Source organism: Dermacentor andersoni, chromosome 8 (genome assembly GCF_023375885.2).
Source record: "Dermacentor andersoni chromosome 8, qqDerAnde1_hic_scaffold, whole genome shotgun sequence".
In the NCBI taxonomy this organism is placed as follows: Eukaryota; Metazoa; Arthropoda; class Arachnida; order Ixodida; family Ixodidae; genus Dermacentor; species Dermacentor andersoni.
Genome location: NC_092821.1, coordinates 25421670 through 25441797, shown reverse-complemented (window position 1 = coordinate 25441797; position 20128 = coordinate 25421670).

Below are 20128 nucleotides of genomic sequence, written 5' to 3'. Positions count from 1 at the left end.
TGCCGCTTCGAAATTTTTATATGGGGCTGCGACGTAGTCAGGCCGTTCTGACAGTTTTTGTCACAGTCCTTCTTTCTGTATCATTGACAGAATGAAAATAAATATTGATTGATTGATTGATTGATTGATTGATTGATTGATTGATTGATTGATTGATTGAATATAAATGATTTTCTTCCGTTTCTTGAATAGTGGTCATGCTAAGTATAACGAAAGTGCTATATTACGAAAAAATGACAACCATTCCATTCTGTGAAAATAGAATGGCAGCGAAAGCTGACAACAGTCAAAGCTCTCAAATGAAACGGAAAGTGCTTTCGCTGCCATTCTATCTTCACATAGTGGAATGGTTGCCCGGGCTCGCGATTGCTGTTCTTCGTCGGCGGTCTTTTCGCGCCGGCGCCGTTTGCATTGCTGTTTCCTTCGGGGCTCTTCGTACGCGCGTTGCTCTTCAGTTGTACGAGCTATACATGTCCGCCCTATCGATAGCGGAGCTATTTTTAGCACCGATACCTCTCCTACTCATATACTATGATAACCTTGACGTCAAGCTACTTTTTCACGGCGTGCGTTCTAATCGATTCGGCGTTTTGACATCTGCGCCGCCGCTCTGCATCCGTGCGTGATCACACACAATGCAAACAATGAAACCTATTGTGTATGAGCTTGTTAGAAAGCGCCAAGTCCGTTTCTGTTGCCGGACAACGAAATAACTAAGGAAGGGTGGTCATATACAGCTTTCGCCACAAAACACGCGGTTCAGTGTTAATAATGAGGAAAATGTGCTTACCATGAGATTTTCAAAGACGCAATGACGTACTTCGTTTAGGGCTCGACCAAGGGCACTTATTCGAAAAGATGAAATATTGATCACCGAGAGAGGAAGGCCCATATGCGATAGGGGCTGCTTTAAGTAGGTATTTCTTTCGAAACTATATTTTCGGCAAAATAGGAGGAAATAGTCTAGTGATCTTATATCCCCACATTATGCACAAAGGTTCGATTTTGCAAAGTCACACCTACATATGTACAGATGCAGTCGGCGGCAAGCGCTCGGCACACGCTTACGCTTGTCTTTGGTGCAGCACTTGCTGGGAGCATCTGTCCGAGTTGTGGGCGGCGCGGAACGTGCTTCAACCGTCCTGGAGACCCTCGCCCAGCTTCTGTCGTCAGGAGCTAATCACTGGCTACAAGATGGCGCACTAGTCAGGACGCCTGCGTCTGCGCATCTGCATCGCCCAGGAGGATAAAGTCTCGTCCGCGCAGCAGCTTCTTCGCAGTCGGCGGCAAGCGCTCGGCACACGCTTACGCTTGTCTTTGGTGCAGGTGAGGCGTAGTATTCACAGTTTTTGTTTTTCACTAGTTTTATGCTTGCCGCCGACTGCTGCCTTTCTGATTTGTGTGGTGACAATGGAACCGAACTGTGGTTTGTGTAGGAAAGTGCTGCCGGCTGAGGGCAAATTTCTAACCTGCGTAGAATGCCAACAGGGTTTTCACTTAAAAAAAAAATGTGCTGGCGTCGCTGAGAGTGCTATGTCGGGCAAGGGAGCAGATAAGCGAGACAGTTCGCGAAGCCGTGCTTGTCTAGCGGACAACCAGGCATCGACGGAAGATGAATTAGTGCCTGTTTCGGCATCAGTATCTGAATTAGCAGCAAAGATAGAAGCCTTACTTCCGCTGAAAGACGCCATCAGCTCCCTTGTCCTAACTAAAAGTAGACGAGCTTCTCGCTCTGAGAACTACGGTGGATGCATTTCACAAATCGGTGCAGAACGTCGAATCTTCCATTGCTTTCCGGTCGGAAGGGTATGAAGAGGTGCGCGCCTCGGACGCAAAGCGCCATTGAAAAATTGGAGACAGAAGTAGCAACACTGCGCTCTGTTGCCTCTAAACAGTCAGAGGAAATTGGACAACTGCGAAAGGAGGCGAATGAGGTAGAGCAGTACAGCAGGTTGCCGAATTTGGAAATTCACGGTTTACCGCAGAAACCTAGGGAAGTACTTTTTTCACTAATTGGTGACTTGGCACAAAAGCTGGAAGTGCCTTTTGATGATTCTGATGTGGAAGCCATCCATCGAAGGCCAGCGAAGCGTGAACGGGCACCTGTCGTGCAGGTTAGGTTTGTAACTGGAATTTTAAAAGAGAAATGGATGAGTTCACGTGCGAAATTACGGTCCCTAGTTGAAAGCAAAGATATTCCTCCCTTGTTTTTCTGCGACAATCTAACGGGCTTTAACAAACAGTTGTTTTGGGCTGCGCGGCAAAAGGGAAAAGAAATGGATTACAAATTTGTGTGGTCAAGAAATGGAAAAATTTTTGTCAGGAGATCAGAAGGCACACGTCTAATACGTATCAATGGTTTTGCCGACCTTGATAGGCTTCTTCGGCAATGAACACTGTCTTTCACGAATGCAATGATTTAGCTGCATTCTGCAGCTTATCGCTTCAAGGGGACAGAGCTTTTTCGGCTGTACACATGAGCATTCGTAGCATTCGTCGTCACTGGAAATAGTTTCTTGCTCTTTTCCATAACACTGACCACATGCTAGATGTAATCGTCGTAACGGAAATCAACATCCATGCCGATTTGTTTCCCCTATTTCCGCTTAAGCAATATTCCAGCTATTCTCTCACACGACAGATAGGGAGAGGAGGTGGCACCATGGTGTTTGTGCATGAAAGGTTAAGTTTTATCGTTCGCCATAAAATTCATTTCTGCCGAGTGCGTCGCGCTGAAAATTTTAGTGCCTGATGCCGATATCAGCCTAGTTTCTATTTACAGGCCTCCCTCAGAAAACGCAAATTTATTTGTAACAGAATTAAATGATCTTCTTCACTCGTTATCACCAAATAGTCTACCTTGTCTGATTGGGGACAGTAATATTGACACTCTATCGCCATCAAGGCCAGTGGTTTGCGAGTACCTTAACATTCTGTCAAACCATTCTGTCAAACCAGTCCAACCATTAGTGCCTACACGCGAGAGGAATACATTGGAAGCAAAATGGTGTCATCTTGCCTTGACCATGTGAATGTAAGAGCCTCATTGGCTAGCACTGTTTCAGCGGTAGTAAAGTGTAAACTGGCCGATCATTATATTGTAGGCTGTCATCTTGCGTTTCAAGTTCCCTTTAGATCCCGCCCTAACCTTCATCGCATAAACATCCTTTATAGCGCTAAATTTGAGTCTTCTGGCCAATTATGACTGGACCAAATTTTTACGTAATGTCACGACGTCCACCGTTTATACGCGTTTTGTTGATGCAATCCGTCCTTTGAAACTTACCGCCCAGAAAACAATCACCGTGAAAAAACGCAACCCCAAACTTCCATGGCTAACGCCTATTAAACAAAAAGATGCCCTTTGGTCACGTTGTAAGCGTTGCCCAAACAATACACACCTTAGAGATTTGTACAGATCGCTCCGGAACAGGGTAAACGCCATGATTCGGTCGGCAAGGCGTCAGTATTACACCAAGACGTTTTATGAAAGCAAACACTCCCCCAAAAAGACATGGTCAGCTATTAGTGAAGTATTCGGACGAAACACCAATCAACCTTTAGAAGATGTATTCGCAAAACATTTAAGCAACCTTACGTCAGACGTTCAAGAATTTAATTACTCTTTTTCTATAGTGTCTTCACATCTTCAGCCTTTTGCTCCAGATGCGTCTAGCGCTGTTCCTAATACTGTACGATCGGCATTCTTGCCACCGGTTACTGCAGGAGACTTTCACAGCATCTTATTTAGCTTTAGACATGAGAAACCACTGGTATAGACGGTATCTCCATACATGATATTCAAGGTATTTTTTCTGTGCTTGAATCCGTCCTTCTCTTCGTTATTAATGGGTATATGGATCATTGCGTTATTCCCGACGATTTAAAAGTGGCTGTGGTTAAGCCGCTTTATAAGAGTGGTTCTCATAGCAAAGTAGAGAACTACAGGCCGATTTCCATTCTGCCTGCAATCAGTCACATAATTGAAAAACAGCTGCTCGTAACGATGACCAATTTCCTGAATAAAAATAATGTTCTGTCACAAGCACAGTTTGGTTTCATCCAGGGAAAAAGCACTATTTCACTACTAGAAGAATTTACGGAAGCTATCTATTCAGCTTTTGATAGTAATTAATTCGTATGTGCTCTTTTTTTAGATGCAAGTAAGGCTTTCGATTCCGTTATTCACACATTACTTCTTCATAAGCTAGAAAGAATTGGCTTCAGGGGCCCATTTATAAAGTTATTCTCTAGTTATTTTAGCAATCGCTCTCAGGTGGTGCGCATAGGTGACTATTCCAGTACAAAAATAATGTTAAAATCGGGTGTTCCCCAGGGGTCTGTTTTGTCTCCATTTTTATTTAACCTATACGTCAATGATTTGCCTCAATTTGTATCAAAATGCCGCATATTCCAGTACGCCGACGACACTGTCCTTCTACCAACTCATTCATCATTTATTACAATTACATGCGTTTATAACCTTCAAGCAGATGCCACGTCTGTAATGGATTGGTGTACAAGTAACGGAATTGGAATTAATAGACAAAAGACAAAACTAGTTTGCTTTCATAATCCACATAAAGAAATTGATCGTCCTGTGCCATTTTTCGTTCACGACTCTAACTGTATAAACTTCTAATGCATATCATTAGAGTTCGCACCTAATGTAAAATATTTAGGCATCATGTTTGATTCTCATATGACATGGAACACTCATTTTACAGGTATTAGCAAAAAGCTACGTTCAGTATCCTGTCTTCTGTATAACTCTAGATATCTGTTCCCGTTTTCTGTCCGGAAAGTCATTGTTCACGCACTTGTGTACAGCTATCTTAGATACGGAATTACCATATTTTATCACTGTTCATTTACATGGCGCGCGAAATTGAATTCTATTCTGAAATCTGTTCTTCGCAACGTTGCATACAATGAGACTATTCCTCCTAATAATAATCTATTTTCCTTTTTGCAGTTACCCTCATTTGAAGCATTATTTTTTCAAACTGTGGTGATAAAACATTTTTGGAACAGTGATTTTCTTTTTCCGTTGATTCCTGCCAGACCACTGAGACACCATAATACGTTCACTACCCCGCGGCGTTATACCCGTTTTGGTCATTATACCAGAAAATATTATGTTCCTAACGTTTTTAATTCTTTACCCACTGAACTGTACTCTATCTCATTAAAAAAGGACACTCAAACTGTACCTCAAAACTAATTATTCTTCTGTTTAGTTGTCATTCATTAGAGCCTGTCCTGTAGTTTCGATTAGTTTCGTTTGGTCTAGATTGGTGTGTATCCTTGTCTGTTACACTTAGTATCTTTTCTAGCTTGCGTTTGCTCGTAGCTAACGTTTTGTTTGTGGCACTTTGCTTTCGTGTTGTAGCCTCCTTTTTCGTCGTAGTTTGCTTTTTGTTGTTAATTGCTTCAGTTTAGAGCTTGCTAACCTTGCTTTATTTTTTTTTTGAGTACTTGTCGCTGACTGCCGAGTACAGCCCGACAAGCCTCCATGGCTTAGGCTGACCGGTTTTTTGAATGTGCAATATTTTCATGAAATAAAGGATATTATTATTATTATTATTATTATTATTATTATTATTATTATTATTATATTCGACACTGTAATAGTGTAAAGGAGACTTCGCATTGCCACAAGGGACAAGACCGGACGTTCCAGGCGAACACAAATGTTTGTAATCCGGTGTAGCAAGGAGGGGCTCATTCTTTCTACCTAGGACTTTTGTCGCCTATGAAAGCACGTTCTTCCTCAGCGTCCATCATCGTCTTTGTCGACCACGTTCCATCTCTGGTGTACTGCGACGCTGGTTCCTCACGCCGCGAGCCCAGATAAAAAAACGCTTTTCTGCCCCTGCTTTACCCACGTCACTTCTAAGCGCGCCATTATGCTTCGCTATGGATCCAGGCTAACTTCACTAACCTTAATATCAGCGCGTACAGCTACACGATGACCGTACGCAGCAATGCATGCTGCGCGAGCTAGGCAACACAGCGACTAAAAACTTTCAGCGCGCTTGAACTCAGAACAATTATTCTGGTTCCAGCACTACCATCAAACATATTTTCGATAGTTTTACGGAGCGAGTGTAGGTGTATACTTTAGAACCTGCGCACTTTTACGTCACCATGTACTACGTTGTATAAGAACGAAAATTCGATAATTTATCACTCAAATTTTTCTTACATTGTTGCCCCCCAGTTTTACAACAGAACAACTACAACCCTAGGCGACGTGAGTCACACCTCTTAGCTGTGCGTGAGGGGCACCACGAGCCCGACTATTGCAAGTTTCGCACGGAGGTTAGTACGCAACCAGCACTGCACAGAGTGACAGTTCACACTTAGAGGTTTGTAGACGCTGTTTAGTGCTTGAAGCTTCACTGAATGGTGAAAAAGAACGTTCACGAGGTCAACGCTTATGGAAAGAGCCTCGGAAAATTGTGACCGAGGTAGATCTATATACGTCGAGAAACTTAACGCATTGGGTGGACACATGGGCAAGTTTCGTTATCTGGCAAATGGCGTAGCCATGTTTCTGGTGGCCAACGCTAAATTAGGTACATTTTCTTTGTTTGGCTCTACCTTTGGAACCTACGAATAAATAAAGTGAAATTACGGAAATCACGGAATAATGGTTACGTGTGTAGAAAAATAGTTATTTCCTCGTATTTTCTCTTTTTGAGGTGCATTTTGTTCTTTGACCGTTTAACTAGAGACCGTTTAACTAGAACGGCCCTTGATCGATAAGCTCGCCGTATATAAAACAAAGGAACTAATCCTTTTGAAACATTCGTAGTTCGAAGAAAATTCTGTGACATTGAGTGAAGATTTCTTCCGCGGAACACGTCATGTTAGAAAAAAAGCAGGTTGAATTCGTAAGAAGGCTTCAAGTTCTTTTTTGTTGCGCCGTTCAAGGCTTTTCACTGAAGGGAAATCATAGTATTACAACACCGATGATAATTCTCTTCTTGAAATTAGTTCATCAAGTGACCGTGAAAGCGAACAATCTACTCTTTCCCTTCGAACTGAACGTGTGGTACAGAAAAAAAACGGCAGGGAATCGTAAGGAGTTGTGGTTCAAGGCACACAGATCTGACCTATCTGCGCTATGTACGTACATTCGTTGTCTAATGTCAAAAATAGAATTATTTAGTTTCATTCATGGCAGTAATTTTGATAACATAGCTATTACTGAAACGTGGTCCTCCGCCAAATGGTCCAACTCAGAATTACAATACGGTCATCAAAAATATCATGTCTATCGCATTAACAGCGCTAATTCCAATCGTGGTGACCTGCTACTTGAGAAATAATAAATACCTTAGTTCTTTTATGTGCGTATTGCTAGTAACTTTTGAAGAAGTGTGGTGTTGTTTCAATACGAACTTTAAAAAGATGATCGTCGGTGTTTTCTTACCGCTCACCATCAATCAGCACAGCATTCAATGGAAGTCTCCATGACTGTTTAAACAGACCTGCTATATGGTACGCTGGTATTGAAATTCTTCTTATGGGTGATATTAAGTTTCTCAACATTGTCTCGTCTAGCACACAACATATTTCAAATTGTTCATTGATTGAGTCTAATAAATTTGTCACTCTTTGAGTTGGTTTCAGTCTATCGCAGATTGCCAACACGTGTTACAATATGCTCATCCTCCCTTTCATACCTTGTTCTGAAGTCAGTGATTGACATCGGCCCCACAGTTGCCCACGTACCTGGCCTTAGCGAACATGACAACTTGACTTTCAAGTTAGGTACAAAATAATCAAAACCGTGTTAAACGTCCAAAACAATTACAGTTTATGGAAGAGCTAGGGTATTAATAAATAAACTTCCATAATTTCTTCGTGTTTTTCTAGCTATCAGTGCAGCGAAAGTGGAATATGTTTAAAACGACAGTTTCAAACCCTATTCACTGATATGTACTTATTGGATGAATGTCCTCAAATAATAATGCACCTCGATACAGCAGGTATAACATAAACTTACTTCCCCGCAGGGGCGTCTGCGCAAGCAGGCGTTTGGTGTGTTGCGACACCACGTACCCGAGCACACGAGGGTTGGACCCTCCCGCGTGTAGCCGTGCGCGGCTTAGCCGTGTCTGGGGAAAGGGGGATCCTGGGGGTTGAGCCAATGCCGGGTGTTCGGACCTTTAAGGCCCCCCGGCGGAGGCAACACACCCCTTTGGCCTCTGCTTCGCATAGACGGCACCCCTGGACTGACCCACCCGGGGGAAATCGGGAGTTGCCTTTTCCTGTCTCTCTCTCCCTACAACCTTCGTCTTCTCCTTACTTTCCACCTTTCCTGTTTTCTTCTCATTTCTTTATTACTTCCGACCTTCCTGGCAGCAAGGGTTAACCTTGTGTGAGTAGCCAACCTTGCTTATATCATATTTGGTTATAGCGGTAGCGTACAGCTGGCGCTTGTAGGCCCTGTTTTACAGGCCCTGCAGCGTCCCCTTGTTGGGCTCCATGGTGGGTGGCTGGCGCTACTGCCGAAAAATACACTCCCACTTATGGCTAGTTCTTTCCCTCCACTATCTGATCGCTCCCTGAAAAGGGGGCGCACCGAAGAAATTTTTAAATTTTTTGGATGCCAAAAAGAAACTTTCCCGCGATTCCATGTAATCCATTCTGAAAAACAAGGAAAACAAGCTCGAACAATCTCACCTTTTGTTGTCTCAAAAACTCTAACTCAGGCATTTGGACCAGGATATAAAGCATCAAAGATGGCTAGTGGTGATCTCCTTTTGGAGCTCCGCGACAAAAAACAACACGAGAAACTCCCTAACCTTCTGTCATTTGGAGATGTCCCAGTCACAGTAACCCCGCACCGGACGATGAACACCACCCGTGGTGTAGTTTCGGATGATGACCTGATGGAACTTACGGACGCTGAACTATTAGAAGGCTGGAGCGATCAAAACGTAATCAATGTTAAGAGAATTCTGCTAAGGCGCGATGGAAAAGAGATCAAAACAAAACATCTAATTCTCACCTTTGGTTCAAGTGTGCTCCCTGAGAGTATTGAGACAGGATATGTGAAGCTCCGGGTCAGACCATATGTCCCAAACCCTCTGAGATGTTTTAAATGCCAGCGACTTGGCCACAGCTCATCGAACTGCCGCGGCCGCCAAACCTGTGCAAAATGCAGTGCTCATGAGCGCTCCGCTGAATCGTGTGAAAACACTCTCCACTTTGTGAACTGTGATGGGGAGCACGCCGCGTACTCGCAGTCGTGCCCATCTTGGAAAAAAGAGAAAGAGATTGTAACGATCAAAGTAAAAGAAAACATAAGTTTCAAAGAAGCACGCAGGCGGGTATCCTTTCTGCCAAAGCACACCTTTGCCGATGTGGCGCGTCAGGGGGCAGCGCCACAACGGTCTCCGGCGGCTGTCCGACCCACACCCAGTGAGGCGGCAGTGACGCCATCCGCCCCCCCGGCGGCTGCAGCTGACGCTGCTACGCCAACACAGCAGACGGGGCCATCGACCCCGAAGGTGGGCGCAGCCGAGGCTGCCTCAAGCTCCCCGGCCCCTTCCAGCGCTGGCAACAGCCGGCGCAGCCAAATCCCTCAGGGAGCCCCATCGACCTCCGGGCTGGTGGGCGCAGGGTTCTTGCCCTCCAAGGAAGGACTCTCTCGGGAAACATCTCGCTCGCAAGAGCACGTGTCCGGCGCCTCACAAGAGGCAATGGACACTACACCTATTCTCAAGGCGCACCAAGCGCCTAAGGAGCTGCGAGGCTCCCTCGAACGCTCCAGAAAGGGCAGAACCCCGTTACAGGGCCTCCAATGAGCCCTGTAACCTAAGGCATCACCTCCCTTTCCGTACACACAGCACTTATTTACATTAAATATGGATACACAAATTATTCAATGGAACATTAGAGGTCTCCTTACAAACCTTGATGATTTGGAAGAACTCATCCACAAACATAATCCAAAAGTGCTGTGTTTACAGGAAACACATTTAAAATCCAGACACACAAACTTTCTCCGTACGTATGTTACGTTTCGCAAAGATCGCGATGATGCCGTCGCATCATCGGGTGGTGTTGCGATTCTCACTCATAAAAGTATAGCATGTCAACCTTTACAGCTTCGAACGCCCCTTGAAGCAGTGGCGGTGCGAGTTGTTCTGCTAAACAAACTCATCACTATTTGCTCGCTTTATATACCCCCACATTACAAGTTAACTAAACATGAATTTCAGTCCTTTATAGATGAATTACCAGAACCCTATGTTGTTCTTCGCGACTTCAATGCACCTGTGGGGCGACCCTCGTATAGATGCGCGAGGACGTCTTATCGAACAGTTCCTTTTTTCTTCTGGAGCTTGTCTTCTGAATAAGAAGGAAGCTACATACTATTCTCTTGCAAACAGAACATTTTCTTCAATAGATCTTAGCCTAGTGTCCCCGTCAGTACTGTCTGAACTTGAATGGGAAGTCAACGACAATCCTTACGGGAGCGACCACTTCCCTATACTACTAAGAACATATAAAGACAACGAATGTCTACCACAGGCTCCCAGGTGGAAAATCGATACAGCCGACTGGGAGAAATTCGGAACTCTCACCAGGATCTCATGGAATGACATTTCCTCTTTAGAAATTGATGCTGCCGTCCAGTACCTTACAGCCTTCATTATAGATGCCGCATCTAAATGCATATCTGAAGTAAGCGGTTTCGCATGCAAACGGCGCGTCCCGTGGTGGAACGACGAATGTAGGACCGCCCGTAAGAAACAAAACAAAGCGTGGGGGTTGCTACGCGCCTCTCCCACTGCGGAGAATCTTATTAACTTTAAAAAAGCAAAATCCGAAGGAAGGAGAACGCGCGGACAGGCCAGAAGAGAGAGTTGGCAGAAGTTTTTATTGGGTATCAACTCTTATACAGAGGAGGGGAAAGTCTGGAACAGGGTTAACAGGATAAAAGGACGACAAACTTATTCACTCCCCCTGGTAAACACTGAAGGCTATACCCTGCTTGAACAAGCAGACTCACTTGGGGAGCACTTTCAGAGCGTGTCAAGTTCCAACAATTATTCAAAACCCTTTCTCAAATATAAACAAATAGAAGAATGCAAGCCACTCATAAAAAAGTGTCGGCAGAATGAACCTTTCAACCGCCCCTTTAGTATTGCACAGTTGAGAGCTGCCTTGAGCGCATGCAAGAGCTCTGCACCGGGATCTGACAGAATCATGTATGAAATGCTGAAAAACTTACACAATGACACGCAAGTTACACTACTTACACTTTTCAACACTATCTGGGACGCAGGGTACCTTCCGACCACATGGAAAGAAGCCATTGTGGTCCCTGTTTTAAAACAAGGCAAAGATCCTTCCTCAGTGGCAAGCTACCGCCCGATAGCCCTCACAAGTTGCATATGTAAGGTATTTGAAAAAATGATAAATCGGCGACTGATCCATTTCCTTGAACAGAACAAAATGCTTGATCCCTATCAGTGTGGCTTCCGAGAAGGGCGCTCCACAACCGACCATCTTGTACGTATTGAAGGAAATATCCGGGACGCATTTATACATAAACAGTTCTTCCTCTCGATATTTCTCGATATGGAAAAGGCGTATGACACAACGTGGCGATACGGGATCTTGCGAGACTTATCGAAAATGGGCATTCATGGTAATATGCTAAACATAATAAAAAGCTACTTGTCCAATCGTACCTTCCGGGTGAAAGTCGGCAATGTGCTGTCACGTCCTTTTACACAAGAAACTGGTGTACCCCAGGGAGGCGTGCTCAGTTGCACACTTTTTATTGTTAAAATGACAACGCTTCGTGCTTCCTTACCACCAGCCATTTTGTATTCCGTCTATGTGGACGACATTCAAATAGGCTTGAAATCCTGTAACCTCACAGTATGCGAGAGACAGGTACAGCATGGTTTGAACAAGGTGTCAGGGTGGGCAGAGAAAAATGGTTTTAAAATCAATCCTCAAAAGAGTTCTTGTGGGCTGTTTACAAGGAAAAGAGGCCTTGCTCCGGATCCTTGCTTACAAATGTGTGGAGAACAGATACCTGTAAACAAAGAGCACAAATTTCTAGGTGTTATACTTGAGAATAGACTCACTTTCGTCCCACACGTTAAACAACTAAAAAAAAGTGTCTGAAAACAATGAACCTAATGAAACTTCTATCCCAGACTACGTGGGGTAGTGACAGGAAGTGCCTAATGAATCTGTATAAGAGCCTCATCCGGTCACGATTAGATTATGGCGCCGTGGTATATAACTCTGCCGCCCCAAGCACGCTAAAGATGCTAGACCCGGTTCACCATCTAGGCATCCGTTTAGCCACGGGCGCTTTCAGAACAAGCCCGATTGAAAGTTTATATGCCGAATCGAATGAATGGCCTCTCCACCTACAGAGATCATACAACAGCTTTACATATTTCCTTAAAGTACGCTCGAATCCTGAACATCCATGTTTTGATACCGTTACCGACATGACGTGCGCTACACTTTTCAGCAATCGCCCCTCTATAAGACAGCCTTTCTCGCTGCGTGTGAAGGAGCTTAGCAATGAAATGCATGTACCACTCCTCGAGCATCGCTTAATGCACACAATCAAGCTCTTACCTCCTTGGGAGTGGCAGGTGATACAATGTGACATATCCGTTATAAAAGTTACAAAGCACGCTCCTGAGGACGAAATCAGAATGCATTTCCTAGAACTTCAGTACAAACACTCCTGCGCAGATTTCTACACAGACGCTTCAAAGTCAAATGCCGGGGTACCTATGCATCCGTCGGCCCATCCTTCTCGGAAGCCGACGTACTACATCCGGAAACAAGCATCTTTACGGCTGAGGCCTACGCATTACTCTCTGCTGTGAAGCACATAAGAAGATCAAAACTTTCAAAAGCAGCGATCTATACAGACTCTCTAAGCGTCGTGAAGGCCTTAATGTCACTCTACAAACATAAAAATCCCGTATTCAATGAACTGTATTCGGTATTATGTAAAGCATACTCATCTAACCAGAATATCATAATATGCTGGGTCCCTGGCAATAGGGGAATCGAAGGTAACGTTCTCGCGGACGAGATGGCCACGTCTATCACATCGCAAGCTGTTAGCCCTACCGCTGATGTTCTTGTCACAGACCTGAGGCCTTTCTTACGAAATAAACTGCGAAATCACTGGCAGTGCACGTGGGACGCGCAAACAAATAACAAACTGCACGTCATAAAGCCCCAGTTAGGTTTTTGGCCCTCCCCAACGAAATGTCGGCAAACAGATGTCCTATTCTGTCACCTCAGAATAGGACACACATTTGGGACCCATCATTTTCTACTTACTGGAAGTGAACCTCCAACCTGTGGTAGATGCGGTGAGAGGCTGACCGTCCTCCATGTCCTCTTGGAGTGTCGGAAAGCCGAACCTGAAAGAATGAAACATTTTCCGCTTGCATACCGTAATTACATCCCTCTACACCCGGCTATGTTTATTGGTAAGGAACCGCTTTTTAGCACCAAGGCAGTCCTCGACTTCTTAAAGGATGTAGTTCTACACGTTATAAGCCCATTAAATTCGTAGAGCATCCTCGCTCCAGAGGATGCTGCTGCGATAATTGTTTTGAATAGTACATGCCTCCAGGCCCTTGTGCTTCAAGGGCTCTAAGGAGGTAGTAGTACTCTAGCATTTCTTATAATCTGATATATTTTACCTATCGCATCATTCTTTTTATATGCATCTATATGTTCATAGTACAAGTCATACGTCATCGCCATAATTTTATTACACATATTTTACGCACTTTAGAGCGTATATTTTAAGGCCCCTTTACAGCCACGTCACACCAATTTCATAAATCATAGTTACACTGCACACCCACTACCACAGACATGGCGCTCTTTGGCCACACCTGGCCCTTGCGCCATAAAACCCCATACATCATCGTCATCATCATCATCATCATTAAACTTACTTGCTAATAAACAGAAGCTCCTTTTTTGCACAGCATAAATCTTTCAAAGAGTTCCTAATTGGTCATCGTGCAAAACAGTCACTTCAACGTACTTTTGCGCTTTGAGATGTATCAAACTTTCATTTTTGAACAGTACACTTGCAAACATGCTAAAAACTAACTCAAAAAGCTTTTGGAATGCGGTAAAAAACAATGACCATAAGTTAGCTTTATCCTATAAATATAGTGATCATATAGTGAACATAGCTTTAGGTTTTATTTCTGGTCTGCAACTTAACTTATTGCTTCAAAAAATTACTTATATGTGTATATTGACTCTGGCTTTGATGTGGATATATATAGTATATCTTTAGATTTTTCCAAGGCTGTTCATAAGGTTAATCACTCTTTGCTCTTCAACAACCTAAGTGCATTAAATGTCGCTCCGCAAGTAGCTAAATGGATCCGCAAATTTCTTTCCTACCCTGTGCATTATGTCACAGCTAGTGGTACTGACTCACCTCCAGGTTCAGTTGGTTCTGGCGTACCTCAACAATCACTCCTCATCAGCCTTCTATTTCTCGCTCAAGTTGAAAACTTGCCTAATGACATTTATCTCTGAATAGTTTGCTCGCAGACGACTGTGTCATTTACCGGAAAATAATTTAACACTCGGACGCAAGATTACTTCAGAATGGTCTAGATAACGTAACACAGTGGTGCCGCATTTGGCACTTCGATTTATATATTACTAAATTCAGAGTTATGCGCATATCTAGGCGTGATACTATCTCTTCATGCTACTTTCTCAACAAGATTCCCTGCAAACCACAGCATACTATCGTTACCTTGTGGTATTCATACGTAGTGACTTGTCATGGCAACAACATGTCCACTAATTATTAGCCAAGACATATCAAACTTTAGACTACTTGAAAAGGAACTTGTACTAAACTTGTAGAGCAACTAAACCTATTTATACTACCTACGTTAGGCCCCAGCTAGAATACGCGTGGTCTGTCTGGGACCCATATATACAGGCTATTAGGTAGCACAAAATTGGTCCGCTGGTTTCATCTCAGTTTGCTATAACCGCATCGCTAGCATCACATAAATGAAAGCTATTCTCAATCTTCCCTCCTTAACCTGCCGTAAAAGGCCGTCACGCATTTGTCTTTTCCACGAAGCGTATTTTCACAATCCCGCTCTTTGTTTCTTGTTTATACTTCCAGCACCATTGCGCTCAAATCGGCTTAGTAATCCCCATAAGGTGAACATTCCACATTTTTCAACTACTGCACGCTCACAATAATTTGTTCCCTGAATTGCAAGGAACCGGAATCACGTACCTGCCTCCATAACGGACATAAATGATCCAAGTACTTTTAAAAATGCGCTATGAATGCTGGACAATTATTTTTGTATTTACATAGTTTTCTTACACGAAATGTGTAGCCAATTCTGTCCTATTATTTTTCTTTTTCTTTTCTTCTGTTTCTGTCCTCATTTGCTATGTATGTCTCTCCACGCTGTACTTTATTTATACCCTGAGGGTACTGATGATAAATAAATGAACATGGGCAAGGGCAGCAGGGCCACTTTAGTCCGCTTCCACGATAGTGAAAGGTCAGCACGCTTTTTATGCAGTTATTGTGTAGCGAGTAGCCGCTAACCTTATCAAAACGGCTATAAGATGAAAGGAACGGTCTTCCGTACACGCTGCCTTTGTCTGTGGCGTTGTGATGCCCAATTGGGGACAAAGGTTCTGACGGCTCTCTTAGGCGGAGCCTCCGAGAACCGAATTGAGGACAAAGCCGTTGGTTTCGAAAACACACACAAACTTTTAATGAAAGTAGAAAGAGGCTTAAAATAAATAGAAGGAAATAGAAAGCATAAAATAGACACTCAAACAGACCTCACGGCAGTAAGAAACACACTTCGGGCTAGTATGACGCTAACTAGTGCGCGTGTCCGGGCTTGCCACGAAGGCAGGGAAGCATAACAGTCTCGACGCGGAGACGCGGCAACAGGTTGATGAAAGGAGTTGCGCCGGCCTCACCAAAGGTCGGGGTATAGGATGGTTGACCGAGCGACCGGAGCGCGCCAGCTCTGGCTTGGAGAGGTAAGGCAGGTGACTTGGTGGGGCGAGTACACGGCGGCGGCGTTCTGGCCGGGCAGCTGGGCGTAGAACTCGCGCCCGTAGCCCGACTGCTCTCGTCCTGCCCACGGGGCACAGAAGCTCGAACGCCGGCCTCGGGAAGCAGGCGGCACGACAGACGGCGGCGGCGTTCTGGCCGGGCAGCTGGGCGTAGAGCTCGGGCCTGTGGCCCGACTGCTCTCATCCTGCCCACGGGCACAGAAGCTCACCGGCCTTGAGCAGCTGGCGGCACGCTCGAGTAGACTGGCGACGCACAGGAACGGGTTGGCAGGAGGCCCCGGTCGGGTGAAGTCCTGGTGGCTCGGGTCCGGAACCCGACGGCCCGTCTTCAACTCCCGGTCCGGTGGCTGACCTTCTCCTGGCGTTGCTTCCTGGATCTCTCCCGGCGTCTCCCTCTTCTGCCAGTAGTAGTAGTAGTAGAAACATTTATTTCGAAGGGAAAGAAGTAGTTGTCGAAGACTTGGGCGGCGGATGGAGAACTCATTTCAGAGCCCCTGTGGCCTGTGCTGCTACCCTTGCCTGCTGTACCAGGCTGCGCTGGGTTGTCAGGTCCGAGCTGGACAGAGAGGCCTCCCACTGCTCCTTCGTTTGAAGTGTTCGTAAGTGTATGGGTTTGTCCCCCGTGCACCCCCACGTAAAATGGAAGGCGGTGGGGTGACCGTCGCACAATGGGCAGGTAGGTCTGTAGCGTTCTGGAAACAGAATGTGATATTTATACAGGTTGGGGAAAGTGTCCGTCTGGAGTTGTCTCCAGTCGCGGGCTTCCTGCGCAGTAAGTTGTTTATGCGGTGGTGGTAGGAACTGGCGCATGAGGCGTTGGTGATAGAGCCTAATATTATAAACTGTTGACATTGGTTGAAGTAGTGAGTGGTCGGGGGATATTGTGTTTTGATCCGCTCGGCTAGTGTAACCTCGAGCTAGACCGTCAGCTATCTCGTTCCCTTCCAACCCAGAGTGTGCGGGGGTCCAAGTGATCGGGTGTTTAACGTGAGTTTTTGATCCTGGGCTGCTTTGAACAAGGTGGAGCAGTCTTTTATGGATTCTTCCTGCTAGGAGGAGCCGACAAGCCGCGTGCGAGTCGGTGATAATATGAAGGAATTGGTTGATAGCATTCCCGTGTTGTATGGCGAGTGCTATCGCAGCCACGTCTGCTTTCAGGACGGAGCAGTTTCATATGGTTAGACTTGTGATTTCTTGATGATTAGATCCCACCACAGTTGCTACCACTGCATGTCCATTGGGAGGTCCGTAAAAGGCTCCATCTACGTAGACGGCCCTGCCGCTTCTTCCCATTGTCCGTCTTATGTAGTTCACTCTTGCTGTTCTTCTGCCTTCGCAGGAGTGGGACGACATGTTCTGTGGGATGGGAGCTACGTGCAGGCGTGCTCTGTCTTCTGTTGGAATGTTAGTGGTAGATTGTATGACGCGTAAGTCCTCTGGGTAGCCGACTCGCTGAAGTATTAGTCTACCGGTTTCCGTCTTGAGTAGGCGTTCCCGCTGAGATAGGAGAACTGCTTTTTGGATTTCGTCGAAAGTGTTATGCGCTCCCAGAGCTTCAAGCTTGTGGTTGGCGGTATATGGCGGGAGGCCTAGTGCATTTTTAACAGCTGTCCTAATGATGGCATCAATTGTGGTTCGTTCTGCTTTAAGGAGTGGGAGACATGGAAGGCCGTAGGACAGTCGGCTGAAGATAAGCGCTTGAACCAATTTCATGGTGTCTTGTTCCTTCATGCCTTTACGGGTTCTTGCCACGCGCCGTATCATGCGCGATACTTGTGTGGCCGATATTTGGAGTAGTTTGATGGCGTGTGTGGCCTTGCGGTCAGATTGTAGCCAAATGCCGAGTATTCGGATGACTGATACTTCTTGGATGAGTTCTCCTTGAAGTTTAATGTGGATGGGGTCTTCGGTCTTGTAATTATACCCCTTGATACGAATTACTTAGGATTTCTCCGGAGAGCATTTCAAGCCACACTGGTGTGCTGTTATTTCAACACAAGTGGCGGCTTGCTGGAGATAGTGCTCCTGCTCCCCGAGGGAGCCTGTCCTTGTCCACACCGTGATGTCGTCGGCATATAAGGTGAACCCTATATTGGGTATGGCCTGTAATGCCCTAGCGACTCTGGTCATGGCGATGTTAAATAGGAGGGGTGATATAATTGAGCCCTGCGGTGTGCCTTTGTTAGGCATAGCCTGTGGGTCAGATCGTGTTTCTCCCGTGCCTATGGTGGCCGTTGTGTTTGACAGGAACGTTCGGACGTATTCATATATGTGCTCGCCGCAGTTGATGTTAGATAGCTCCTCGAGTACGACTCGGTGCGATACGTTATCAAAGGCGCCTTTGAGGTCGAGTGCCATGATTAGATGTTCCCCGCCTCTTGGTATGTTGGTCAAGACCTCCTCTCGGATGAGTAGGAAGGCGTCTTGCGTCGATAACCCCGATATGAAGCCGGTCATGGATGGGTGAAAGAGGTTGTTGTCTTCAATGTAATTTTGGAGGCGTTTCTGTATTACTCTTTCAGAGAGTTTGCCCATACATGATGTTAATGAGATGGGTCGCAGGGCATCGATTGATGGTCGCTTCCCTGGTTTGGGTATGACTATGATCTCGGCATGCTTCCACTCTGGTGGTAAGATGTTCTTTTGCCACAGAGAGTCGTTGATATATTGGGTTAGCTTTTCGATTTGCTCCTGGCTGAGGTTGCGAATCATGGCGTCGTTAATTTTGTAAGTGCCGGCTGCGGTGTTCTTGGTGCAGACTCGTGCGGCTGCGTATACTTCGGATTAGGTTATGGGGGCGTCCAGCTCTTTGTTGGCGCGTTGCGTATCGCTGTGTGCATGGAGGAATAGTCATCCCAGTTGCACCAATGTATTTGTCTTGTAATACTTTTAATAAAGCTCCATCGTCGCCTGGGAAGGCGTGAGCGATGCCTTTGAGAGTTCTGTTTGCTTCGGATTTCGATTTTGCGGGGTCAATTAGGTTCCTTAAGACGGTCCATGTTTTTGAGTTCCTAATGTCCCTTTGAGAGATTGACAGAACTGGTGCCAATTTTGGTGTGCCAATTCAGTGGCGTAGTTTTGCGCCTCTTCCGTGATGTTTGCGATTCGTAGGCGTAGTTGCCTGCTTAGTTTTTGACGTTTCCACCTTCGTATCAACCGGCGACGTTGCTGCCATAGATGAATGAGGTGTGTGTCGACTTCTGGAGTTTCTGGAGTACGTTGTATAGTCTCCATGTTCTCTTCGTGTGCCTTACAGATACCGTCAGTCCATTCTGTGATAGATGTGATCTTTTGACACTTGTCTGTGGTGATAGCACGGAATTGGGTCCAATCAGTGATTCTTGCTATGCTAAGGTTTTTTCTGATTTTTGTAGTTTAGATAGAGGTGCTTATGATGCAATGGTCGCTCCCAAGGGTCTGCCCCAGGTTGGACCACGTAGCTTCTTTGACATTTTTGACTATGGTGAGGTCGGGGCATGTGCCGCGGGTGACCCTGCTTCCCTCCCTTGTTGGGTATAGCGGATTGGTGAGGAGGTGCATGTCCAGCACAGTGAGTGCATTAAGGATGGAAGCTCCTCTCTGCGAATTTGAACTGTACCCCCATTCTGTGTGGGGGGAGTTAAAGCCGCCTACAATGACCATTTGGTTTGGTTCTGCGAGGTGGTAGGCTTCTGTGACGATGTTGGTGAAATCTAGCCTCATGGGTTTAGGCTGTTTATAGATGTTCGTTATGAATGTACTCTTCCGGCCCTTTTTGTTCGGAACAATCTCAATAACGAGGTGCTCGATGTCCGGGTCCGGAAGGGTATGTTCGATGGCCGTAATGTTCTTTGCTACGAGGATGGCCACCGTAGGCCTGCGAGGTTGACAGATTGTGTAATATCCGGATAGGGATGGGGTCTTCTCGGCGCCTATCTCTTGTAGGCATATTACGTCCGGTTTGATTAGTGTATTGGCTATGAACTGTTTGAATAGGCCTTGTTTTCGTTTGTATCCCCTACAGTTC